Below are 18,781 nucleotides of genomic sequence, written 5' to 3' on the forward strand. Positions count from 1 at the left end.
TTAGTATTCTGCTGTGTTACCATGTAAACAACACAGTGGCTTGTGGATCCTTTAAGCTGGCTAGAGTTTCAGGGGCTGAGCACACTTGTTTTGAGATGCAGGATGCAGAATATTCAATTCATAGAGGTAGTTTAGTTACAGGGCTGGGCAGAGAGTGTCGCTGACGGGAGATGATGATGAATACGGCCATCGTGTGATGAACATGGGCCAGAAGCCTTCCAAAGGCTAGTCAGTGCACCACAAGGGTCGGGTCAGCGGCACCCCAAGTCCGTGAAGCAATGGTTGGTGCTTGCTAGAGAGTAACTGTTTTGGCTAAGAGCAATAGCCATGCTATGCACAGTAAGAGAGCAATGACAAAATTTTGATGAGACAAAAAAAGGGCCCCCGTCTTTGTCCAAGCTGAGGGGAGCATGAGCAAAACATCTGGGTACGTCCTTATGTGTTTGCTTCATTTTCCAGCCTGTCTTTCCGGTATGGCCACTGTCCAGTCAGAGATGAACTGGTCCTTTTCCCCACCTGTTTCTGAAGGTTACTGTTCCTAATGCCCGTTTTTAGTGGACAGGAGTTTTCCTTTGCACTGCACCTCGGCTGTCTTGGTGTAAAATATTCCCGGACCCTGATGGCAAACGTCCAGGCCTGAATCAGGATGGACTCACTCACTGGTGCCCCTCAAGCCTCCCTTGGCCACAGGCGTGGGCACATGCCCTCTTTTAGGGAGGACAGTCCTCCACTTGGGCAGCGGCCTGAAGGAAGTCCTCCTTTAGAAGGCCCCCTCCCTGAGAAGGGCCCGAACCTGATCTGCAAGGGGCCCGATCCGGGGCCCTAGGGCTGCCCATCCTCCCCCGGGGACCCACCTGGGCCGGCTGGAGGCAGGAGGCGACCCGTTCGCGCCGCCTTCCCGGGGGCGAGGCGCTGTGGCTCTCGGTGGCATCGTTCACCTCCGTGCCTCAGGGTTGCCCCTGCCAGGCCCGGGCAAGGGGCGCGGGTGCTCAGAAGAGCGCAGTTCCTTCGGCAGCCTCGCCTAGGGGGGGGGGACCGGAGGGGGTGCTTACATCGGGCGCGCGGGGGGGGGGAGATGCAGTGGCGGCGCCTTTGCGGAGGGAGGGGGCGCGTGGCCGGGCATGGCCTGGCGGGAAGCGGAGGGGGAAAGAGGGAGCGACCGACCGCTGCCTCGGAGGAGGACGAGGGGGCGGCGGCGAGGGCGAGGGGCCCCGCCGGTGCCGCAGGAGGGAAAGGAGGTGTGACAAACCCAGACCTACTGGGATCTGCCACACGTTAACTAAGCTGCCACCAACCATTCCCTATAATAAGTCACACAGACCAGGGATGGATTTTCAACAAATAAAAGAATAAGGTTTATTTAAAACAACACACAGGGAAAATAAAATGCTCAGGTGAATAATATATAGTAACGTGGCTTAGTCTCATTCATACATGCATACAGTTTGGTTCACACAGAACACTTAACTTGAAGCACAGACCCTGAACCTATCAGTTCTGGCTAACCAACAGACACCTGAACCTATCAGGTTGGTACTCTGACACACAGTAGTACCCTGTCTGACACACAGACTCCCACACCAGCTTCTTCTTCCCAGCTGCTGCTTCTTCACATCCCAGTGTCTCCTCTTCACCACACAGGCTTCACATTTATATACAGTACAGCCCCTCCTCCTGATGTCCCGCCTTCCACTCCCCATAGGATGGAACTTTCCCTCCAAACCCATGACAGACAGGTAACACCAGTGCTGTATGTAACACCTCCCCTCTTTATAAGTTGTTTTGTAGGGGGAAAGCTAAGGTGCTTTTTCCCAAAAAACAACCTGGATAAAACACACAACAACAGTTATACATACCATATCATACTTACTTATACTTACATTCTAAGTTAACCATATCAATTAGGCATTCAACCATTTACCATATACATTACATCAATTTACCTTTATTCTTACAAACCAAATTCAAAAAATAGGTACATTTTACTTTTTGTCATCATTATATACACATAGTCCATGTTCTTTCGTCGTCTTCATTCTTCAGGTCTTCTTGATAAGGCGTCAGCAACACAGTTCACTGACCCTCTGACCACCTTCACTTCAAAGTCATAGTCCTGTAGGTTTAAAGCCCACCTCATAAGTTTGCTATTGTGGGTTTTCATTGTCTTTAACCATTGCAATGGTGAATGGTCAGTACACAGAATAAAATGTCTTCCCCAGATGTAAGGCTTGGCCTTCTGGATCGCGTAGACTATGGCCAAACACTCCTTCTCCACGGTTGCCAAATGTCTCTCACCTTTTTGAAGTTTCCTACTCAGGTAGGACACTGGATGTTGGTCACCATTCTCATCCTCCTGGCACAGAACTGCTCCTACCCCGCTGTTAGACGCATCGGTGTAGATGATGAACTCCCGGTCGAAGTCTGGAGCCCGCAGGACAGGATAGTTGATTAACGCCTCCTTCAACCTCTGGAACGCCGCCTCACAGTCGCTGGTCCACGGGATGCGGTCATCAGCCTTCTTCCTCGTCAGATCGGTCAGCGGAGCCGCAATCTCGCTAAACCTCGGGATGAACTTTCTGTAGTAGCCCACCAACCCAAGAAATGATTTGACTTTTTTCTTGGTGTTGGGTCTAGGCCAATCACGAACAGCTTCTATTTTGGCCTCCAGGGGTTTTATCACTCCTCCCCCTACCATGTGACCCAAGTATTTTATTTCTGGGCTACCCAGCTGACACTTGCTGGCCTTTACTGTTAGCCCTGCTGCACTTAACCTCTGCAGCACTAACTCCAGGTGTATCAGGTGATCTTCCCAGGTATTACTGAAGATCCCTATGTCGTCAATGTAGGCCACTGTAAAGTCACTGAGCCCTGCCAAGGTCTGGTCCATCAGCCTTTGGAATGTGGCTGGTGCATTTCTGAGACCAAAGCTCAGGACTCGAAACTCATAGAGACCAAAAGGGCTGCAAAAGGCAGTCTTTTCTTGATCCCTGGGATCAATTCTTAATTGCCAATATCCCTTTACCAGGTCCAATGATGAGATGAACCGACAACCCCCTATGGTTTCAATCAGGTTGTCTAGCCTGGGCATTGGGTAGGCATCAGGAGTGGTTACACGGTTTAATTTCCTGTAATCAACACAAAACCTAATGCTCCCATCAGGCTTGTCCACAAGGACTATCGGAGAGGACCAAGGACTAGAAGAGGGGACGATTATGTTCTCCCTAAGCATCTCGTCCAGCTCCTTCCGCACCTTGTCCCTATAGGGTCCCGTTACTCGGTATGGGGATACTGCCTGCGGGGGTGCATCCCCTGTGTGGATCCGATGCATCACTCCCTTCACTATCCCCGGCTTGTTGGAAAACACCTGTTGATATTTACTAAGCAGCATTTTTAGTTCTTGCTGCTGGTCTTGGGTGAGTGCAGGACTGATCTTTACCTCCTCTGGGTTGTATTTTACTTCCCCTCTACCCTCCCAGAAGGGTAATTCAGCTTCCTCACTCTCAGCTGCTTTTATCGCGAATAAAACCCTCTGTTCCCCTCTGTAGTAGGGTTTTAGGGCATTCACATGAACCACCCTCCTTGCTTGGTTCTCCTCCTGCTCTATTAGGTAGTTCAGGTCTGACATCTTGGAAATGACCCTATATGGTCCTGCCCATTTGAGCTGCAGTTTATTCTCTCTGCAGGGCCTAAGCCAAAGCACTTCCTCCCCTGGGTCAAAGTGCCTCTCTCTAGCTTTGTGGTCATACCATGTTTTCTGTCTGACCTTCTGAGCTTGCAGGTTTTCTGCTGCCAGCTCTAGATTTCTCCTTAGGTCATTCATCAAGGTGTCTATGTATGTCACAACGTCTTGTGGGTCATCCTGGGTGATCTGCTCCCAATTTTGTTTGATCAAATCAAGGGGCCCTTTCACCCCTAAGTGTGCAGCAGACATGTCAGAGTGACCCCTTTGTAAGATCAAGGGGCGATACTTTTCAGGTACCACCAGCTGACTTCTGATCCCATCTCCCCCTTTTGAGATATTCCTCAGGGTTTCTCTATACAAAATCCCCTTTTTCTCCAGAAATCTCACTGGGGTTTCAGGTGTTAGCTGGGCGTCAGTCACCTGTTCAAAACACTTTTGGAGAGTGGCGTCTGCCTTTTGCTCTTGTCCAAATCTGCTGTCTGTGGTTAAGGTTTCCACCACAGCTTCTGAACTCCCCCCACCTGCTTCCGTCTCTGGCTCATCATTACCCCCTTGAACTGTCCCCGTGGTGGCTTGTGAACGTGTAATCACTAGCACCCTTTTCACATGTTCAGCCAGGTCATTTCCCACGAGCACGGCTGCTGGCGGAGTCGATGAAATTGCTAGCCGCCAAACTCCCCTCCAGCCTTGAAAGTTCACAGGTACCTCCGCGACTGGCAGTGAGATTACCTGCCCCTCAATCCCTGCCACCTTCATGCTCTCATTTGGGATTACATACTCCCTAGGAATAATATCTGGATGGCACAGGGTCACCTGGGAACAAGTGTCCCGCAGCCCCCGATACTGATGGCCAAGTATTCCTACGTCCACCCCTGCTGTCTCAAACAACTGAGAATCTGTTCTCACCAGCAGGCAGCGCCTGACCTCTACAAGAGGACCATTTTCCTCAGCCTGATCAGCAGAGGTAGCTGTTCCAGATTGAGTAGCCATGGCAACAGGCTCCCTCAGTGACAATGAGCCTTGCTCTTTCTGGACACAGAACACAGCTTTTGGCTTGGTCCCACTCGAATCCTGAGGCACAATTCCTTTTAGCTGCTTTAATTTCTCACACTCTGAGATTAGATGGCCCTTTCCCTGACAGAAATAACATTTTCTGGTGTATTTTGAGTCTCTCTCATCTTGTTTTGGTTTTCCCTCCAAAATCTGAGGTCTTGGTTTCATTTCTGAGGGCTTCCCTGCACCATGGGCCCCTCCCCCTTGCTGGCTTTTCCCTGGTCCCTGAGAGTACTTAGGGTCCCATGTTTCCCTCATGTTTTCTTCAGAAGACTTCAGATTTTGATGTTGTGCCTTAACCTGTGTGCCTTCTTTTGGTTTCTTGTCTAGCTGCAATTTCTTCTCTTTTATTCTCAAATCCAGCTCCTTTTGCTTAGCCTCAGACTCAGCCCTGATCTGTAAAATTTCTTCCTCAGCCCTAGCTTTTATCTCTTTTACTTTTTCTTCAGTCTTATCTCTGATTTCTTTTAATTTAATGTCTTTTTGCTGATTATATTTTTCAAGATCTTGCTCACTTTGTCTGGCCTGAGCCTCATACTTTTCTCTTTCCGCAATTTCTTCAACTGATAAGTTGTTATTTTTCTTATTTAGGAATGTTAATTTTAATTGTGCCATTCTAACTCTGTGTTCCAGTTCCATCTCTTCTATCCTCATGGCCATTCCCCTTTTCTTGGCATCTGCCTCTGCCTGACTGATTTCAGCTCTTTCTCTGGCCTCCCTATCCAATTGTCTCATTCTAAATTCATGCTGTTGGGCTAGGAGCATTTTTCTGAGTTCTAAGGTCTGTTCTCCCGTGCTGTCACCCTGCACTGAGCCCAATTCATCCTCAGAACCTTGGTCTACCTGGGGGTCTTTCACTTCACCCATTTCTGCCATCTGGCTTCGAGTCAAGGGCATAATCCCCCCTCAGAACAGGCTGCTTTAAAAAGTCAAGCCTCAAAATAAAACGACCACTTTTTTTTTTCTCTTTTGCCTCAGAACCAGCTTTCCCTATAGATTGCTGCTGTCCTTCAGCACTACTTGCAACAGTATCGAGTCAGAGCCTACCCCCCTCTGCTGGGCCTCTCAGCTGGCAAGCTAGCTCGCTGTTGCTACGCAGTTTTGCCTCAGCGTTTTCCCGCCAAAATCAGGCTGCCTCAGAGCACCTTAATCTAAGTCTCCCCAGTTGGCACGTTCTTCTACTAGTGCACCTCCCCGTGAGGTACACCTAGAAGATTACCTACGCGCCTCAGACTGTCCCTGACTGGACCCCCCTTGCTCTGGGCACACTTGCCAAGGCTTTGCTGGACCACTGGACAACTGGACCAGTCGTATCCCACACGCTGGACACCAATCAATGTGACAAACCCAGACCTACTGGGATCTGCCACACGTTAACTAAGCTGCCACCAACCATTCCCTATAATAAGTCACACAGACCAGGGATGGATTTTCAACAAATAAAAGAATAAGGTTTATTTAAAACAACACACAGGGAAAATAAAATGCTCAGGTGAATAATATATAGTAACGTGGCTTAGTCTCATTCATACATGCATACAGTTTGGTTCACACAGAACACTTAACTTGAAGCACAGACCCTGAACCTATCAGTTCTGGCTAACCAACAGACACCTGAACCTATCAGGTTGGTACTCTGACACACAGTAGTACCCTGTCTGACACACAGACTCCCACACCAGCTTCTTCTTCCCAGCTGCTGCTTCTTCACATCCCAGTGTCTCCTCTTCACCACACAGGCTTCACATTTATATACAGTACAGCCCCTCCTCCTGATGTCCCGCCTTCCACTCCCCATAGGATGGAACTTTCCCTCCAAACCCATGACAGACAGGTAACACCAGTGCTGTATGTAACAGGAGGCTCGGGCAGGGCCGCCGGGGAGGCGGCCGCGTCCTCGTCTGCCGGGCCCGTCTGCCGCTGGGGGGCGCTGGGGAGCGCGGGGGCGGCGCCCCTTTTGTCGCGGCGAGGGGGCTCGCCCAGCCCCACAGCCCAGCCCGCGCCTCTCCCTCTGCCCAGCTCGGCAGCTCCACGGCGCGTCCGCCCGGGGCTCCTTCCCGCCGGCCGCCTCCCCCTGCCTGCCTGCCTGCCTGCCTCCCTCCCTCCCTCCAGGGCCGGCTTCTGCAGGCAAGGCGCTGCCCGCCGCCGGGCTCCCGGGATGCGCAGCGGAGGAGGAGGAGGAGGAGGAAGCAGCAGCAGCAGCAGCAGCAGCAGCAGCGCCAGTGCCAGCAGCGACGCCGCCGCGGACGCCTGGATGGGGCTGCCAAAAGAAGGCGGCGATCGGAAGCACCAGGCGGCCGGGGAAGGCTCGTCTCGCCGCCGCCGCCGCTCGTGACCGGGATGCGCTCCCGGGAGAAGAGGCGCTAAGGGTAAGGGACTGCGGCGCTGCTGATGCCGGGCACCCGAGCCGAGCCGAGCCGAGCCGCCGCCCCCGCGCCGGGGCTTTGCCGCATTCTCTGGCTGGGCGAGGGCTTTCGGGCGGGCACCCGCGGGGAGCCAAGGCGGAACGGAGGCCAGTGCGATGCCGTGGGGCGTTGGGCTCCGGGGCGCTTGCCAGGGCCCGGGCGGACGGGCGGGCATCTGGGATGGGCCGAGGGTCGGCGTCGGACCGGGCATCTGGGCGGCCGCCTCGGGCTTCCCCGGCCATCCCTGGCGCGGAGGGAGAGGGCTGCCGGGTCCTCTCCGGGAGCCTGGAAGCGGGTGGAGCCCCGTGTCCGCTGCGCCACCCCACCCCGGACCTCCCTCCCTCCGGGGCCATGGGCAGCCTCGGTGACCTCCTTCTCCCTAGAGGTGGGGGCCTGGGCTGGAAAGGAAAGGCGGGGTGGGGGGGGCGCCGCCTCTGGACCGAGGTTTCCTCTCTTTCTTTTGTCTTCTTCGCAGCCGAGGCATCAGCATCTTCTCAGACCATCAGGGCGGCTGATGCCTCGCGGGCCCCCCCGCTCGCCCCCCTGCCCGCCGTGAGTCACCAGCAGACCCTCCCTTGCCGGTCCTCCCAACCCGCTCGGTGTTTAATCGCTCCAGAGCTTGCGGGGTGGGGGGTGGGGGTGGGGGTGGGGGTGGAGGTGTGGGGGGGTGGGGAGACTATCCCCTTTTCCTTCCCTTGGGGTCGTGGCTCAGCGGACCCAGACGGAGCTTGGGGGTGTGCTTAATGGCTTACAGGAGCAAGCAGAAACAGCAGCTTCCCTTCCTTTTGTGAGGGCCCCCCCCCCACTGAGCTACTGTTTCAGCCTCTCCTCCCCCCCCCCCGCAGGAGAGGGGTGGGATCTCAACCCCTCCCGTCTCCGTCCAAGGGCTCTGATGGCTGCCTCCTTCTATCACATCTCTCAGGCACTCGCTAGATACCTGGGAGAGAGAAAGGCTAGATCGGCACCGTCTGTTTACTTCCAAGCAAGGCGCGGGGGGGGGGGTTGTCTCTGCCCCCTCCATTTCAGGGTGCCGATGGGGAGAAGGGGCAGTGGGGATCTGGCTGGGTCCCCTTAGCCATCCCTCTGTGAGGACGGTGTGAGGGGCATGATTCAGCTAAAGTCAAAAGCAGAGCCGGGCAGCTTTGGTGGATTTCAAAGGACCCATACCTGATATCTGGCCTCTTTGGTTTTGGACACAGCCAAGGGACCACTAGCCAGGCGCTCCAAAGGAGTAGCCAGGCGAGCAGAGAGTCGCAAAAGCTTTGGGAAGCCTTTTGTCACTGGAAGGGCTAACGCGTTCCAGGGAATTGCTGTAAGCCTTCATAGGCTGCAGCCCCCTTCTCTGGACTCATGGAGTATAGAGCCAGCCCTGAGCAGGGCAGCTGAGGGTGGGACATTTTGGAGGTTGCCCATTCATGGGGTCGCCCTCCGAGGTGACTTGACAGCACATGGCAACAGTTCCAGATGGATATTGATACAGAGGTGGGGACTGGGGGGGGGAGGAAGGTTACTTTACGGAGGGGCAACAGCAAACTAAGGCATATCGTTGCTTTGAGGGACTTAGCAGTCAGAGAGAAAACCGAGACCTGGTAATGAAACGCTTCAGGTGGCATGTCTCTTGTTGACAATAGTGTGTGGGGAGGGAGGCAGCAGGGGGACGTGTCCCCAATCCTAATCCCGCAAAATTGCTGGACAATTTGCAGGGTGGGTGGAGACCTTCCGTTATGCTTGTAGTTGCTTCAAGGAGGTGAGCTTTGTGGGGTCTGTGATGTGGAGGAAGAGGTTAACCGAATCCTCTCCTGAGCACCAGAGTGCTTACAGAAATCCAGGGCGGGCACCTGCAGCAGTTCCTTGGCCTTGCGATGAACAGGAGGTGATGCATCACATCTGGAGGCTAATTGGCTCCTACATTTTGGCAATGGGGGAAACCATGAAGGGAGAGAAGAGGGAGAAACAGGCCTGTGTTTGTCCATCCATCCATCCATCCATCCATCCATCCATCCATCCATCCATCCATCCATCCATCCATCCATCCATCCATCCATCCATCCATCCATCCATCCATCCATGCCTTTTCCTTGTCTCTTATCCTTCTCCCAATTAAGGGACTCAAGAAGGCTTACAAAATAGTTAAAAAACAGGAGCAGTCAAAATACAAAGGATTAAATCCTGTTGCTTCATGCAATGAGTCACAACCAGAGTAGGCTCACTGAATCAGTGGGGTTTGGGGAGTCAACTCCTCTGTAATTTCCACTAATTCAATAGGCCTACTCTAATTGTGGCACACTATACTAAAACAACAGGATTTCGGCCTAGTTGTTGCAATATTGGCAAGCAATTAAACATATGAGCCTATTAAAACAACTGTTGCATAACAAAAACTATCTAAAACTGTTTAAAAGCATGTTAGAAAAGGGATTTTTTTAAAAAAGTTTCACTACATTATTTTTGAAAGCTAACTTAATTACATTCCCAAGACTTGCAAAAACAGCTAGTTAGAAGTAGCTACATTTTTGTAACTAGTTACTTCCGAGCTTTGTTTCAGAGCAGATGCACTTGGGATCTGTCTGCCAACCTTGATTGTGTTATAAAACAGGGGGAACCTATGGTCTGTCGATTACCACCCTCCGCTTCAAAAGCGAGCCCAGGGTAGAGGATGGCAAAGCAAATGAATGCAGTCCATAGCAGCAGAGAAGAACCTTTTGTGATGCTGTCCTGTTGGTGGAGGCAGGGGTCATAGCCTGCATAGAAAACTTGGGCGGTTCGACAGAAAAGCCCTGTTTCCATCTGTGAAATGGACTGAGGTTTACAGGGTCAGGAGGACTGTTGTGCCTTCAGCGTTTGGGTTTAAGGCCACAGGCTTGTGCAAAAGGACCTCCAGGTAGCCTAGAATCTCTCAGAACTGTCAAGGGTATGTTCGCCCAGCCAAGTCAATTCTGTTCCGCATCTTGTCTGTCTAACGTGCTGCTGAGAGAGAGCTTCCTCCTTTGATCTCTCTCTTTCTCTCTCTGCTTGTCACCTGCCATTGAATAAACCATGTCTTTAATTTGAGGAGCTTTCCTAATTGGAAAACATATCTTTGCAAGTCCATGATTTAATGTTCTGTTACCCTATATAGAAAAGCTACTTCTCTGTTTCCATGGTTATGTTCTGCTTTAAAGCCTGTTCACTTCAAGAGGGCAATATGTTTGCAATGTTACCGGGTGTTTCTTCTTGTGGCTGCTTTCATTGTGCGGCTCCTTTTTCTGTCCTACATCATTGTGTGGTCTTGAAGATCAAACACTGTGGGTAAAGCAGAGGGATCAAGGAACTGTCTGAGATTTATTTCCCTTGGACTGGCTGGATGAGAGCATTAAAGATTTTCCTGAAGAAAAGGGGGAAGTCCCTGGCGCATGCCCTACCCCAATGTAAGAAAAGTGTCCCTTTTACTGCTCCGAAACACACTTTTCTCTTTCCGACCACCATCACTGGCAATGCAGCTTCACAGCAAACAGCTGGGGGGGGGGGCTGGAGGCTGTCTCTTCTCCTCCCATCCTCAGCTTGGCTGCCCAACCAATTTGGATGGTGGAGACAGAAAGAGGGGGGGGGGACCAATTTACTTGTGAGCCACTTCTGTTCTTCCACCAGTGCTGGGGAGAAGGGAAGTGGGGGGCATGTGATATGGGTAGTGTAAGGTGGTTGGTTGCTGGGGTGGGAGATGATAGACAGGAGACAAGGGGGCGAGGTGGAAAATCTCTCCCGCTGGGGTTTTGCTTGGAGTGGGAAATAGGGCTCAGGACCCATTGTTGCAAAGTTCTGGACCTAGTTTTCCTTCAAAGGAGAGACTGACTCTCGCCCCATGAGTTGTTTTTCGGAGCCCGGCCCAGCAACACATTGCTAGTAACTCAGAGGTAAACTAAGATCACGACCGAGTGCTCTCAAGTTGTGGATATTTGAAATAAATACCCTCAAACATGCAACTTCTACAATCCAAAGCAGACTTTTTTGCCATGGTTTGGCTTGGTGTCTTTTGCTCTTTGGTAACTGCAAGAGAGCCTCATTTTGGAGCTGAGCAAACTGGCAGCTGTGGGCCAGGTGGGGCCTCTCCCAATGCAGTTTCATTTGCCTCCTGCTGGCCGGCCATACCCAAGAGGAACAAAGGTGCTTGCCCACCCTTGCTTGTTGAGAAAAGGTGAACTTGGACATGTTGAATTTCTGCTCGGTGTGGTGGTGTCTAAATGTGGACCTGGTGCTGAATTTATGTCACAGGGAGAGGGGGGGGGGGCTCTGCAGTGGCATCACTGTGGCCCTTCAGGTTTAGAAGCATGTGGCAATACCATCTCATTCTGCTTTGTTGACACGATAACACCATGGGATACTTTGAAGATTGCTTGATGTTATAGAGGAGAAGACAGGTGGATCAGCTCTAGAGAAACCTGTGGTTTGTAGGTTGTGAAAGGGCTTAGAAATCTCAACTGTCCCTTGGGTGTGGGGGGAGCACCACGGCTCTCTAGTAGAGATTTCAAAGCATCCCCCACAAGACTGCAGATCCAGGGGGTTAAAGTGGGAGCACATTGTTACAGGTGTGCTGTGTTTTTACAGGTGAGACCCAGCTGATCTTTTTCAATTGGCAAGGAAGAAAAAGCCTTCAGAATTCATTAGAATGGAGGGTGGGATTTGGGGGGTTTACTTGGATTAGAAACTGCACTTGCCAGAAGGTTTAAAACAGCAAGAAAAATGGATTGCCACAAAAGGGCAACTGGGAGAAAGGACGGGAAAGACACCACTGAAGGATTCACTGTCATTGCACAGTAAAAGCAAATACTGTGGCATTTGACTACAAGGAATCCATGCACTAACCAGGACAAAAGTACCCTTAATTGCAGAGTAAGTGCATGACAGATATGAATGGCTGTTGGCCTCTGTTCCAGTTAACCTTTTCTCTTAGCATCACTGCTATGCTTCAAAGGCACCCCTCACCCCTGTTTCCAAGAACACCTCCTCACTCTGTCAATCCTTCCTCTCTTCTTGCTTTCCACTTCAAAGATCAGCAGATCACACCATGACAAGAGATTCTAGTTGGAACACAGCAGGGGGCCCCACCCCTTCTCTCTGGTCTGCATCGGGGAACTTTTCTGCCGGCCACATGCTCACCTACGAAGCAATGGGTTGAAAGGTCCCAAATGGACATCCTCAAGGCTCTTAGGATCAGCCGGCCAGCTCCTGCAGAGGGACGAGTCCCTGTCTCTGGAGTTGCAAGGAGATGAGGAGGGAGCTCACTCACAATTCCGGTTCTGCATAATGTATAGCTTGGGACCTCAGTGTGGAAGGGAAGCCTAACCTAGAGGAATACTTTACAGTCCTGCTGAAAACGAAAATGCACAGTCTCATGAACATGGAACCTGTTCATGATGGAGTCTTTTGCTTGCAAGGCTGTTACTTTAAATAACTTTCACATGGATATTATTCTTACTGTTGCATTTTTCAGGGCTGGATGGGAAGCACGTAGCAAAGGGTGCAGACAAAAATAAAAAGGGGTGTTCAGCTACCACCTTCTCAATTTACCTGGCCAAAAGTGCAATATTTGGGATGGGTCTGCAGTTGGTCAAATCATCCGTCACCAAATTAGTTTCAAGAATGGGCCTAACTATAATTTCTTTTAAACTGGAGGGCCCATGGCCTTCCATGGCTGACATGGATGGCCTGCTCTAACCTTGTATCCTTGGCAGATGTTAATAGCCAAGGTGGGCAAGAATATAAGAAAAAAAGTGGTAGATGGACAGCATATGAGTGCCTTGTCAACCTCCAGCAGGTCTAATAAACACAGACTAGACATTGCGCTGGATATCTCAGAATGATCTACTGGGATAAATAAGGAGCCAAGTTTGCACTCTTTAGATAATGAAATGTAAAAAGAAAAGCTTTTTAATCTCTTAGCACAGGTTTTGGACGGGCGGCAGTTTTCTGAGCTGACCATAAAGACTTCAGACAGTTATTTGGCCAAGAACCAGCACCTATGACTTTGCTCCACATTGGCCAGCATCTTGAGGCTCTCAGTAGCATCATCTGCTCAGGTGTGCTGAACCCACCTATGGTGTAATGCGCTTCTCTCTCGCCCCTGTCTGCTTCCCAGGGGCTTGTTTCTGCTCTGATATAGATTTGTTTGCCTCCGTTCTCTTCCTGGTTCCCTGTTAATCTTTAGTTTGTCGACGAAGCCACCTGAACGGCTCAAGGGATAAATATGGCCCTTGGTTTTTGCAACACTGAAGACAGAGATGAGGCTGGGGAGAAGTGATTTTTTTTTTTTGATGCAAGGTTTCTAAGGTGACATTCTCCTTTGAAAAAACTGACAGCAAAGATTTTTATTTGAGCCTGCCACCGTGTCTGTTTGTTTCCCCCGCCCCCCCTCTGCCAACTCTCATATTGATCTCCCCCTACCCTGCTCAGCACAGCCTCTCTCCCCCGCTAATCTGTTTTTATTAGGTCACAATACATATATCGAATTTTCTTCCTCTTTTATGTAACTGACATTTCAGAGGCAAATTGCAGCTTCTCCCGTTAGCAACCAGAAGCAAGCTACTGTGATGGGAGGCCATGTGCAAAGGCCACGCTCCGGGTGGGACAAGGGTTGTCCTGGGCCTGCCCTTTAAAAGGCGAGATTTTGAGACTGACAGGCTGGTCTTTACAGAATTAGGAAGTTGTTGTGTCTTTGGACAGGAAGATATTGAGAAAACTGACTGTGTAAAAGGAACACGCCAAACAATCCCCTTCTCACAGGGGGGGCTGAAACTTCTCTTCCCTTCTGTATGATTTCTGCAGGGCCTCCCACTGTCTTCTTTTTTTCTGCGTTCCAAACTCGAATCTGTCCAGCTGCGTTCCCCTTGCTGGCACACCTCGTCTGCTGCCTGGAGTGGTTGGTTTTCCCACTTTGCCCCATAGATGGGTCATCATGGACTCTTGCTTCTCTTTTCCAAGAAATGGGGATGTGGCCACAGCCTTAAGGGAGGATTGGGCCCTATTGGGGGGGGGGGAAGCCGGCAGCTCATCATCCCTGCTCAACCCTCCTACCCTGCCTTGCCTTTTTCCGTTACAGAATATTGCCCAAGTTGTCTTGCAAATATGATAAAAAGGGCTGGAAACAGAAAGTAGGGGAGGCCATGACATCATTTAAGTCTGCTTAGGCAGCAAACAGATAGTTAAAATCGTCACAATGAATTAAATGGTTCTGTAAGCCTTTTTTTTTAAAAAATGTGTCTTCACAGCCTCTTAAGCAGTTGGAGAGGGTGTTGAGTACCGCTCAGAAGGGAGTGCCTAAGACTGGCAGGGCCTGGGTGGAAATGAAGCACACAGATTGATCTTGGGGTGCTCACTCCCTTTCCTTTTGACCCAACCCACAAGACTATGGTTGGGAGCAGATGGGGTGGGGTTGTAGAACCATGGACGCCACCTGCAGATCCTCAGGCTGACCCTAAATGATCAAGGATTCCAGTCTGATTTGGGAAGCTAAGCAGAGTCAGGCCTACTTAGTCCATGGGTGGAATGCCTCCCGGGGTGGGAGATCCCCAGGAAGGGCTAGGGAAGGGCGCTGTTGGAAACCTGCGCACCCCTCCCTCCCAGGTTGAGCTCAGAGACCAGTGGCCTAAAGCCGCTCAGTGTGTTCCCTGGAGGGAGAGAGGAGAGATGATTAAGCGGTGGCAACACCCGTCTTTCTTGCTCCACATCACCTCCTGGACTGACTTGGCAAAATGGCCTGTTGGGGATCGCGCATGACTCATCCAAAATGACGTTGGTGCAGATGCCACATTGCCAGACAGAACCGCATGGTTTAACCTTCTCCCGTCATGTTTTCCTGCTTTTCAATGAAGCTGTGCCATTTCGGGGTTCCATCCATGCCTCAACAGTGACATTAAACTTCATGGGTTCAGGGCATGGACCTTTCCCCCGAGAAATGCGTAATGAAGCTGGCCGCTTTGAAGGACTGAGTTTCTGGAGGGAAAATATTTTATCATCTTCGAATTGCTGTATCACAGGGAACAAAGTGGGGGGGGGGGAATTAAACGGTTTCTGGAAGGTGAAAAGGTTAGGAAAGTTTGGGAAAACAAAACTTATGAAGCAAATGGGAAGACCCTCATCAGGGAAAAAATCCTGATATAATCAGTACAGAATCCAGAACAAATGGCAGTAAAATGCCCCATTTGGAAGGGCCCTGACATCTCCACTGACCATGTATATATTTAATGACTCAGGTTAGAGATCCCTCCTTTGCTCGTGTCTGAGGAGAATTTGGCATTATGAGACCTCTTTATTATTACAGATTAAAGTAGAAATGGCTCACCTGCCCAATGCAGGATTCCAGATCTGCCAGCCAGGGCCGCTGTCTTAGTTTGCTTCAGAGTGGGGTTCATTTATGGTCTGTGGAACAGCCCGCAGGATGCGAATGCCACGCCTTTGCTGGATGCATCCTCTAGTGAGGATGAGCTGCTCCACACATCCCCAGACCTATGACAGGAGAGGCATGTTCAGCCCCTGCAGATGCTGGAGCCTCCAGGGACCAAAAAGCTGAACCCCCAGCTCAAAGTAACTCCGTGCCCCAGCTGGAGGGAAAAGCCACCCTCTCCCCCCAGCCACGAGAATGCCAGAGAACGACGAAATGAGCTGGACTAGAAAGGTCATCAGGAGAAGAGGCTGCCTCAGGAGATGGGGCCACCTTGAGGGAAAGATCGTCCTCCCAAGGAGACCAGCAGCCAGATCCTGCAGCTGAGTCCCTCCATCCGCTGGCCAGATGCCTGAAGCTCAGCTCTTGGCAGGGTCTGAGAGCCTGGCTGTAAGGTCCTTAAGCTGGGAGGAGGCGTTTGCTAGAGACGACGCCTCTCCTCACTCAGGATTCTGGCTGCTGTGTGTGTCTCTCCTGTCGCATACGGATGCCTCCTAGGCTGTGCTTAAGTTTCGGAGTGGCTTCTCAGACTCTCCCTGTTTGCTTTCTGTTCTTCCTGGGCTAGCTTGATTTTTTGACTCTGGATGGATTTTGGACTTTGGCTTTGGATCTTCCATACCTGGCCTACCTGCCTCTCTGGTAGGACTTTGTTTGTTAGACCTCTGCTTTGACCGGTGACCTTCCTTCTGGACTCCTCTGGCCAGGCCTTCCTAGGGTTCCACGGGCCATATCCTGCTAAAACTTTGCTTCTTGGAGCATTCTGCCTCAAAGCAGGGCGGGACTGTGCAGATCCTGGCCCGGCTCCAGCCAACCAAGGGAGCCCTTCTCTCTTGAGAAAGGCATCACCTCCCCATCCCCCATCATGTTTATTCTGTCTCTGTCTGATCTCTTTGTTGGGTTTGTGCAGGTATGGACAGCAGTAAAAGGTTGAGGAGTGCAATTGGAATCAGATTAAACCCTCCGAGACTGATTTATGTGACAGGTCAGGTCCACATTGGCTTCGTTGCAGGAGCGCTGCGGCCACGTGAAACCTCCTCCAGCAGACCTTTCTCAGGCTTTGTATGCTTTCTCCTCTGGTGAATGTGCAGCCTCTTCAGACCCCATTTGCCTTCCATCCACCTGATCAACCTCCCTCTTGGATTTGAGAGCTATCACTTATTTATAGCATTATTCCTCTTCTCTGAGCCACGCCATCCTTAAGCGCCACTTTGAAAGGGAGGGCGATGCTCAGCAACCCATTCCCAAAACTGCTATGGGTATGCATTATTCAGCCACTCTTTCTGCTTGGCTAAACAGAGAACTCCACGGCCAGATTGCTTGAGAGTTGTCCTTTGTGAGCCACTTTGCTTCAGTTTCTGCAGCCTGGTTAGCACGGATGAAAGGACTCATGCTTTCTTGAATATGCTCACCATCAGTGGCTTAGACTGCCTTCTTTGGCAGACGTCGAGAAAAGATGGACTCCGCTGTGCCTCTGGCCATGGGTCAAAGTTAAAGAGTAGCTGATCAGAACTTTGAGCTGGTCGAAGGCAACCTTTTCTTGGGACGTTCTCCTGGTCAAACCTCATAGAAATTAGGAAAAGCTGTCCAGAGGACTATTTCAGTGGTGTGGATGGATCCCAAGCATGATTTTGCAAAGCACCAGGGGGTCCAGCAGACTAAGGGGCCTATAGCCCCAGCAGAGGGGGCATCCAGCCCAGATCCTGCCCAAAGCGATCAAGCCCTGACACTCTGCCCCTGGCATGGGTTTCCCTGAAGTTCAGGCCTTTATCCCTGTGACCCCCCCTTGCCCCCCCTGCAGGGCCTGGCTGCAGCGCTGGGAGAGACCACCCTCCTCCAAGAGATCCGCAGTCCCAAGAGCCTAGAGGCCAGCATCAGCAGCGTGCTCAGCAGAAGCCTTTGGGGGAGGCCACCAAGAGCCTGGCTGCAGCCCAAAAAGGTTCTCCCTTCAGGCCCTCCAAGGGGAAGAGAGGGGGAGGGGGACCCGGCAGAGCAGTCCTGGGTCATCAGCAGAAGAAAAAGGCCTCAGGGGCTGGTGTAGCCCCTACCGGGGGGGGGGGGGGGGGCGGCTCCCTGGGATCTCTCCGCGGTGCTGAACCTTCCAGATCCCCTGTGAGTTCTGAGGAGCTGAAATGACTGCAAACTGTTTTTGTTCAACTCTGGGCCAGGGTGAGGAGGACGCATCCACCCTGCCCAAGTACAGCAGCCCTGGTACCCCGTCAACCACCAGGCCTCCATCCTAAGGCGTTCTGGCCTGCGTAGTTTGAGGAAGGACGGAGAGTTCAGTGCTGGGGAACTTTGGCGCTGCAGTTCATGGGAAAGCCCCAGAGAATTCAAGCAGAACTCTAGAGGAGTGAGAATCACACCTGATAAAACGCTATAAATGGCTAGTCAAGATAAAAAGAGATGGGAACACAGGGCCACATCCTGACCAAAACAGGACTCCTCCATGTGTAAACATATAGAACCATTTCTACTGGCATCTTTGACTGAAAGCAAGCATAGCCGTTGAATTTTAACCCCTAAATCCTTCTTTCCCAGAGCTGGAAATTTTGACAGAGCCCCTTGTAGCATTTTGGAAAACAATCAGTAGTTTTGCACCCTAGCAGCCCTCCCTTTCTGCACAACAAGCTCGGCAGCTTTGTTTTTCGTGAACTGTGATGACACCATGTTCTGCTTCATGACTGGCAAAAGCAAGAGAGTGGGCTGGAGTGCATCATCAGATACACAAAGGATGAGACAATAGTTGTCGGCGTTGTCAGCTGTGTGCTTCTCTAGCCCCCTCGTATTCGCCTTGTGGATGCAGAAGCAAACCCATTGGGTGCCCAGTTGATGCTCACAACTGCAGTCAGCTTTGGAGTCAGAAGCAGATTGGAGCGTTCCATTGCTCATGGGAATATCTGAAGGAAATCTTTGAAGACTCACAAGCGTAACTGCCATCGTTTGAAGATGAGAGAGAGAAACACACAGAGAAGGAATCCCATTAAACGGTCTCTCTATCTTGACAATGCAGCATGTTGCGCTTAAGGAAATATAACCAATCCGTAAAAAGCAAGAGCAAAGATAAAATCCCCCAAAGCAAGAGGAGGCCGGGAAAGCGCCATTGTTCTGAAAGCTGCAGTCACCGTTTGTGATGTCCTGGATCTTTGCACAAAAGATGTGCGTTAGGGTGGAAAACATGGGAGAAAACCACATCCTTTCAGCAGAATTCAGAGGAAGAAACATGCAGGA

The 18,781-nt window shown here is 51.2% G+C and overlaps 1 protein-coding gene and 1 long non-coding RNA gene across 3 annotated transcripts in view; both read left to right on the top strand.

Annotated features, from left to right (window-relative positions):
- The first annotated feature begins 1,237 nt into the window (after positions 1 to 1,237).
- Positions 1,238 to 18,781, top strand: part of LOC144584171 (uncharacterized) — a 294,410-nt gene continuing 276,866 nt past the window's right edge. Inside the window, exon 1 of the long non-coding RNA XR_013538264.1 lies at positions 1,238 to 1,776. This is a non-coding gene — a long non-coding RNA (uncharacterized LOC144584171). The remainder of the gene's footprint in view (positions 1,777 to 18,781) is intronic.
- Positions 6,727 to 18,781, top strand: part of ADD2 (adducin 2) — a 51,271-nt gene continuing 39,216 nt past the window's right edge. The window contains exon 1 of one of the 2 annotated variants that reach the window (XM_078379702.1): positions 6,727 to 7,104. The gene's annotated coding sequence lies outside the window, so the exon portion shown is untranslated. The remainder of the gene's footprint in view (positions 7,105 to 18,781) is intronic. The other variant, XM_072978833.2, reaches the window with a different exon arrangement.

Source organism: Pogona vitticeps, chromosome 8, assembly GCF_051106095.1.
Source record: "Pogona vitticeps strain Pit_001003342236 chromosome 8, PviZW2.1, whole genome shotgun sequence".
Classification (NCBI taxonomy): Eukaryota; Metazoa; Chordata; class Lepidosauria; order Squamata; family Agamidae; genus Pogona; species Pogona vitticeps.